The sequence below is a fragment of the Sinocyclocheilus anshuiensis genome, unplaced genomic scaffold (assembly GCF_001515605.1).
Source record: "Sinocyclocheilus anshuiensis isolate Anshui unplaced genomic scaffold, SAMN03320099.WGS_v1.1 scaffold181, whole genome shotgun sequence".
Lineage (NCBI taxonomy): Eukaryota > Metazoa > Chordata > Actinopteri > Cypriniformes > Cyprinidae > Sinocyclocheilus > Sinocyclocheilus anshuiensis.
This window is the reverse complement of record NW_015540898.1, coordinates 727,100-734,817: the sequence shown is the minus strand read 5'-3', so window position 1 is coordinate 734,817 and position 7,718 is coordinate 727,100. Positions and strand designations below refer to the sequence as shown.

The 7,718-nt window shown below is 40.3% G+C and overlaps 1 non-coding gene across 1 annotated transcript; it reads right to left on the bottom strand.

Moving 5' to 3' along the window:
• Positions 1–6,243: 6,243 nt before the first annotated feature.
• On the bottom strand, positions 6,244–6,314 carry trnag-gcc (transfer RNA glycine (anticodon GCC)). The gene has a single exon. It is a non-coding gene; the product is annotated as a tRNA-Gly (tRNA).
• Between the last annotated feature and the right edge of the window lie 1,404 nt (positions 6,315–7,718).

The following is a 7,718-nucleotide window of genomic DNA, read 5'->3' as shown; positions in this document are numbered from 1 at the left end:
TTCCTCCTATGAGGAAATTAACATGAATGCAAACAGCTGCTTCATGTCTATTGTACTTCAGTTGACTCTCATCATCTTCAGTGCATCCCAGAGTGGCAGTCTGTCCTCTTTAACTGATTCAGTTCAGAAGTAGCCATAATTGGCCGACTAAACTTCTCACCCTAATTAATCCTGGCAAAAATGTAAATATAGCTGCAAGTAACAACAGTAAGAGTCTAGGCAGATGGAAGAGTTGACAAAATGACCACAACAGAAAGAAAGAATATAGATCCTGTGGATGCTGTGTCCTCAGATTGTCCTTGTGTCCATGAGTGCGAAATTGCAAAAACTGGACATTATGCCAACAATATGCGGGTCATTAGGGATGATGGGCCACAGTCATGACTCATATCTGCTTAATTACCAAGAGTGAATTTACCAAAATCCAAATTCTTGGTAAGGTTTGTCTCTAGATAATACACACAAAATTTTATGCAAAGTGGGTGAACTAAAAATGTTTAAAAGGCTGGATTTCTGCAACATTCAAAAGGCTTTCTTTGTGATAGATTCAGTCACATGCCAATTGCCAATACAATTCCTGGGTCACATTTTAGTTTGAATACCAATTCTCACTATTAACTAACTATTAACTACGACTTTGGCCTCAGTAAACTCCTAATTTGCTGCTTATTAATAGTTAGTAAGGTAGTTGTTAAGGGTGGTCTAATGCTATGTCATGCATTCCAAGTTATTTACACTGTTAAAGAATGGGATTCTCATGCTAAACATGGCCACAGTTTCAAAAAATGAGTTGGATGTATGACAGAGTATTTCTGTGGCAAATACACTCCTTCCGGGTTTGAATAAGTTTAGGAAAGTATTTTTCCAAGTATGGAATCCAGAAATCCTTGTATGGGCACTTCTCCCGGAAGAGCATGTGCACACAGCAACAAGAGCGAGAGCAGCCCATCAATGTGCTTCATTCTGTTACGGAAGTCGTCGGCAGCGCTGCACAGGACTTGCTCGAGAAGAATGTCTCCAAGAAGTGTGTTTTTGGTTGTGAGGTAAAGATAACCTTGTTCAGCTTCCCAAAAAAACCCAGCGTTACGTGAACAGTGGATGCAGTTTGTTTTTCCGGGGCAGCAACGGAGTTGCGCATGTGTGTTTGTTTCCATCATTTCAGTGACAAATGTTTTATAAACAACACCCAGTTCGACGCTGGATCTGCAAATTGTTTGGTACTGAAAGATGGAGCAGTCCTAGCAATAAAAGATCCCGATCATGAGTCAGAATCACAGGTGGTGAGTAAAACTGCATCAAATTTTTGTGTTTTGTTGGCAATTGGCACGTAAGTGCTTCCAACTCTATAGCTCCGCCCACGACATGCCTCCAGGAGATCGGCTGTTTTCTGAGAGAATCGTAAAGCTGCATCTTTCTTCTATAAATTTGATAAAACTAAAGATTCTTCTGAGATATGAAGGATGTAATACTACTATATAGGTACTCAGGATTAACATGAGATTGGCAGAAACTGTATGCGTCACAGTATGTCCCCTTTAAGTTTAGGCATGGGGTAGGATTAAAGAATCTAAAATATGGTCATGCAGAATAAGGCATTAATATGTGCTTCATAAGTACTAATAAACAGCCAATATGCTAGTAATATTGTTACATCCCAGATGTAAGTCTAGGGTAAGGGAGTAACAGAGAAAAGTAAACATAAATTTGGTTGGGGTGAGTGAGTACCAGTCCCCTGCCCAGCACAACAGACATGTTAAGTTCCAAAATCAAATATTTTATTTACAAAATTTCCAAATGACAAAGTAAAATAGGAAGCAAAATAGACTTCAGGAGGGTGAAAAGCCAAAACAATAAACAAAAGGACCCTCTAACTAGTTAAGGAGTAAAACTGTCTAAACGGACAAAACAAAAGAAAATTAACAACAGAAATGTACGCTAACTCCCTAACTAAGCAAAAACAAGAGAACAAGATTCACAAATAAAATAGCACCCACCTCCCTACGGCTTCCAACACAAAGAGACATGTAGCGCAACAACAACGCTAATTACCTTTTGGAAGGCTACAATAAGCCATAACCCGAGTAAGTTTTACACAGTATCAATCTCTGACAAAACTACAAGAGCAACACAAGGCAGGCGAGAGGCACAGCACTCTGGAAGTCAAGTTTCAGCGTGGTAGGCATGTTGAACAGCTTTTGAGCTTGCAGCCTCTGCACAGTAACGAGCGGCAGGTGCGAGTGATCACCTTCCTCTCCTCCGCACCTGGTTGAGCAGCAGTAACACATGGAAAGACAGAGAAAGAGCACACAGCAGTACGTAGCAACCAACAATATTGTATAAATAAACATGGAACGTAACAATATGCATGCTAGTTAAAAGTGAGAATTAGTCCTTAAAATGAAATGTTTCCAAATCCTGAAATAGAAGCCAAATACAAATGCAGTGGTAGGATTGACATAATACCTTATGTTATATAGCAGTTTGACGCCTGAAAGTTTTAGGGAAGAAAAATAAATAATATCATGAATACGTAGTCATAATTGCCATCCACGCTAAATTTCTTCCTCACAATTGACTGAAAGCTCACATTAAGATGCCTCAATCTAATCAAGAACCAGTTAGCAAAACCACATCCCCGTCCTACATTTTGACTTTTCAATAATCTGTTTCACTCAGATATACATCACAATATGGAAGAAAAGATCTGTTTACTTATGCAACTTCAAATCATACTGTAATTATTATCTCTGCAACCAATTTCAAACCTTCATATCCAAACCTAAATCCCTAAACCACTACCCCTTCATAGCCCTAAATCCCAAGCCAAAGCTGATCCTATAGAGTAAAACCACACATGCTGTCAATGCTGTCCAAGTATGTTGATAAGGACAATGTTTTGTTTGGCAATATTGTGAATATATATGAATATTTCCCCTCCCTTTGACCTGGAGCTGTGTATGGGATTTTTTGCAGAACGGGAATAACAAACCACTTGTAACCTCAAGAGCCCCATAGTCCCATTGAAAAATTATGATTGCATAAAGAGACCAGTGGAAAGGAAAGCATGTCTATGTGTTAGCGGGTGGTTGAGAGACGCTTAAGAGATTGAGCAATGGCTATATTCAGAGACCCTTAGGTGCAGTTGAGCAATGAAGCAGCAGGAGGCAGTCTGATCTCAGACACAATGACTCTGCAGAAGACCATGCAATTAGGCCATTGGCAACCATGATCTTTTTCATAGAAGATTGCAAGACCCCAGTCAAGAAACTTACGATCTCTACATCTGGGGAGCACACCTTGACCCTGCCAATGTATTCGGAGGGTTGTGCCCGTTGGTGCCTCCCAAACTTGATGCAATGTTTTCAGTGGTTGACACAATTATGTGCATCATAATAGAAAACATACTGCACACATGACACCAGTTTTGTAGGGCAGTTGTTTTTACGAGTTGTGAGAGGGGTATGAGTGTATAGGAGAAGCTTTGCAGGATTGTGATTTACTGTCGGTAAGATGGTTAGCTCAGCGTGGCTGGATGCCTTTCTCTCAGACAGGAAGCAGCTGCTCTTCTGGAAAACACTGGTGAGGTTTGAGGAGGGCTGGAAGGTGATTGCTCACTCCACTGGGTTAACATCTTCTCAAATTAGAATCCAAATATGAGAAGATCTCTATTTTTTTTTTCCTACCCTCACTCTCAAACTGAGGAAGCATAATTAGGGCCCTATGAAATCCCTTTTATCTCTTTTTCCCAAAATCAGAATTTGTCTGATTTCATTCATTCATTCATTGATTCATTTTTTTCTGGATTCTGAATTACATTTTTCAAAAGCATGTCTAATTAATTGAAAACATAAAACTTTAAGAGTGAATTTAATAATTAATATTTGAATTTTAATAATCAAAAAGCAAATCTACTTGTTTGAATCCTCAATTTAAATTTTATAATTACAATAAGAGAGCCTTACGAAATGATTCTACTGTACAATAGTAATATATTTCTGTCACAATTTCTTTAGGTTAAACTGAACTTTTAATTTGGCAGATTGTAGTGAAGACCATTGAGTTTCTCTGTGTATTTAATGTTAGCTTTCTCAAATGAAACGATAATGCAGGTGAAATGATTCTTAGAGCAGCTCTGGAGATGAAGTTCATGTGTTCACATATTCATATACTAATGTGGAAAACACAGAAATTCTGTCTGCATTTTGCATAGTGGAAATCAGTGGGGCCTACGTAATTGTAATCAATTTATGTAATGCTGATCATGAACTTAGTATAATGAAAATGCATGCAATTCTGCATTGTTTGTAGCTCTGTGGCAGTCATGCTTTTCATGCAGATGCAAACTTGCACACAGATTTTGCCTGGAAGCTCTGACCTCCCACTCTCTTTTTCTGGTTCCTGCATGTGTTATTAGTGTGACATCCTGTGTCTTTATATGGTCGTTAGTGAATGCCCCACATACTTTGCCATTAGTTATTCAGATATCACTTGCTTTAGCATTTGATGCTTTACAGGCATCAGAGGCACAGCTGTTGTCTGGTGTAATGTGATGCATTATATGATCCCTGTAAAATCAAATCAGAACCACTCCTTGGATGTGGCTCGTGAAAATTGGCATCTCCTCTTAAAACGTGGCTACAAGTAATTTGGCTTTTAACAACAGGTAAAGCTGGCACTGTTGGTTAAAACCAAGTTTGACAGTGAAATCCAGACCTAGAAGTGTCAAATTCAAAAGTCCACAGCATTGCACATGACCCAAAGAGGATCTTCATCCACTGTAAATCCCATTGGCATGTCTGCAGGGGCTCAGATTACACTTCAAAAGCTTGGAGCCCCTTACTATCCTCACCCAGAAGCAAGGTATCCCCCACCTTTTTTCCTTTGCCACAGGAGAGCGAAGAGATTGTGTGAAAGCAGGAGAGAGAGGGAGGATACATCCTGCTGGCTGGGGTTTGATGCGGAAGGAGGCATTGTGGAAAGTGCAGTGACCCCAGACGTAGACTGACGGGATGGGGAATCCCGCATGAAAGTGCTTGAGTGATAGAAATGACAGCAAAGAAGCCCGAGCCGGCAGGGCCTCTCAGCTCTCACAGAACTTTAATAGTCGTGCTCATGAGCTGGCCATGTGCGCCCCATGCAGCACAACACGAAGAACATCAAAGGCCTTGGCTTTCTCCACTTTTAAATGAGATCATGCAAACACTTTTGTCTGCAGCTTCACAGCTGTAGTTGATGTCGTGGCAGGACAAGTGTTTGTGGAGATCCTTCTCGTCCCGCAGGCTCTCCCACATGTGCATGTTGCCCCCAGTCAGCTGGTGACTCTGACATCTTTGTTGCGTCACTGCTTCAACATAAAATGAGTAACTGCCAAATTCAGTGCTCATGAACTGTCCATGCCATGGTTTATCTGGATGATCTTGAAAAAAGAGCTCTTGTTTTATGTTTTTGTTTTATGTTTAGCGACGTATACAGGACTTCACCAATCAGTTAGTCTGCCCAAAGTCCGCCCCTTTACTACAACCAACTGGAAACTTGCATTCATTTTTGAGTGCAATGGCCACATCTTAGAATCCAATCAACAACTGATGAATAGAACCAAGTCCTGTCCTACATTTTTTTTTCTTATCCGATCACAGCTGTATCACCCTGAATGTATCCCTTAAATGAATAATTCACTCCCAAAAAGCTGGCATCATTGGTGACCCTCATGTTGTTCTAAACCCGTATGACTTGCTTTCTTCCATGGAACACAAAAGAAAACATTTTGAAGATTCCGCTTGTCAGTCTGTGCTGGGAACTAAGGCTTATAAGCTTCAAAAAGCAAGCAAAAGTGCCTTTGTCTTTAAGACTTGTGTAATATAAGTCTTCTGAAGTCAAACAGTATAATAGCTTTGTGAGTGAGTGACGTGACATGTGGCCAAGTATGGTGACCCACACTCGGAATTAGTACTCTGCATTTACCCATCCAAAGTGCACACACACAGCAGTGAACACACACACACCGTGAACACACACCCAGAGCAGTGGGCAGCCATTTATGCTGCGGCGCCCAGGGAGCAGTTGGGGGTTCGGTGCCTTGCTCAAGGGCACCTCAGTCGTGGTATTGAAGGTGGAAGAGAGCGCTGTACATTCACTCCCCCCACCTACAATCCCTGCCGGTACGAGACTCGAACCCACAACCTTTGGGTTATGAGTCCGACTCTCTAACCATTAGGCCACGACTTCCCCAAAGGAGGCTGTTGATGCATTGGGCAGGAATCGGACCCGGGTCTCCCGCGTGGCAGGCGAGAATTCTACCACTGAACCACCAATGCTTTGTGCTTTGTTTGAGGAACAGACCGACATTGTTATTCACTGAAAGTACTGATGACCGATTCATGACCATATCATTCTTTTGAAATTTTCAACAAATTGTTTGATCCAGTTCACAAAACCAATCTGAATCAGTCATTCATAAATGAGATAGATATGGTTCTAGAGTTCAAAACATATTTTACTAAGTTCTAAATGGAAGAAAAGAAACATGTCAACAGCCAATGGACAGGTGAAGCTCTTGCTCTTACAGCTAATCTCTCAGCATGATAAGAATAAGACACTCTCGCAGATATCACAGGGGAAATGAGATTACTTGACAGTCTTGGCAGTGTGAGTTGTCTTCTGCTCAGCCAGAGGATGTCGAGAACTTTTATTTTTGTCCACTATTAGGAGATAAAGGCATGTCATGGCAACTCTGTAGTGTAGTGTCTTATGTTGAATGGGTTTTCCCACTAAGAAGGTTGATTTAGTGTTGTTTGCATAATGCTGGCAGCAAGTTGTGTTGGCGTGTGACTATTGCTCTCTTTCTCACACATATGCTTTACTATTGTCACTCCTTCTTCCAGCCACTTCTCTGCTAGCACATGTTCTGTCTGTAATATCTCTTTCTGGCAGATCTTCACAGTGGAGTAATGCCAACAACGTTAACAGTGCGGGACATCTGTTGGAAATTCAATTACACTTACACGGATAATAAGGTTGTTACACGTGGAAAAGGGTGCGTTTTGCTAACAACTTTGATGAAAAAGGGCTGCTTAGATCAGCATTAAGATTCTTTATCTACACGTACATTTTTTTAAATTTAATAACGAGTTTACAGGCTTTGAATATGAAATGTATTTGTGCATATTTATTACTTACTGTATAAGAACTTTTTAAAATATTAAAAATAATAATAAATCAAAATAATTTATGTTAAGAATTATTAACTAAATATAGCTTCAAAACATGCAAACAAATATAAGGTATTAAGACATAACTGACTTTTTACAGTAAATTAGCATAATACAAGCACTTTGAGAGTGTGTTTTGTGTATTAAATTTATACTGCCTTTCACATGGCAAAAAATCTCTTTGTAGAGCATTTGGAAGGGACAAATCTGAAATGCAATACTTTGTCAAGCAAAGCGCATTTTTCTCACAGCACCTATGCAACAAAGCCCACGAATGCTCTAGTATTTTGCTTCAAACATGAGACTTTTTGCAAGTTTATATGCTTATTTCATGAGTTTGTGTGTGTATAATTGGCAGCAAGAAAAATAAGGCCCCGTCCACGCGGAGACGCGTTTAGCTGTATACGCATAAATGTTGTATCGTATAGGCGTTTTGGGTGAGTGAAACCGGGTCCCAGAGTGGATAAATCTGAAAACACCACCCTTGCGTTTTCGTGTGGACAGCGAATC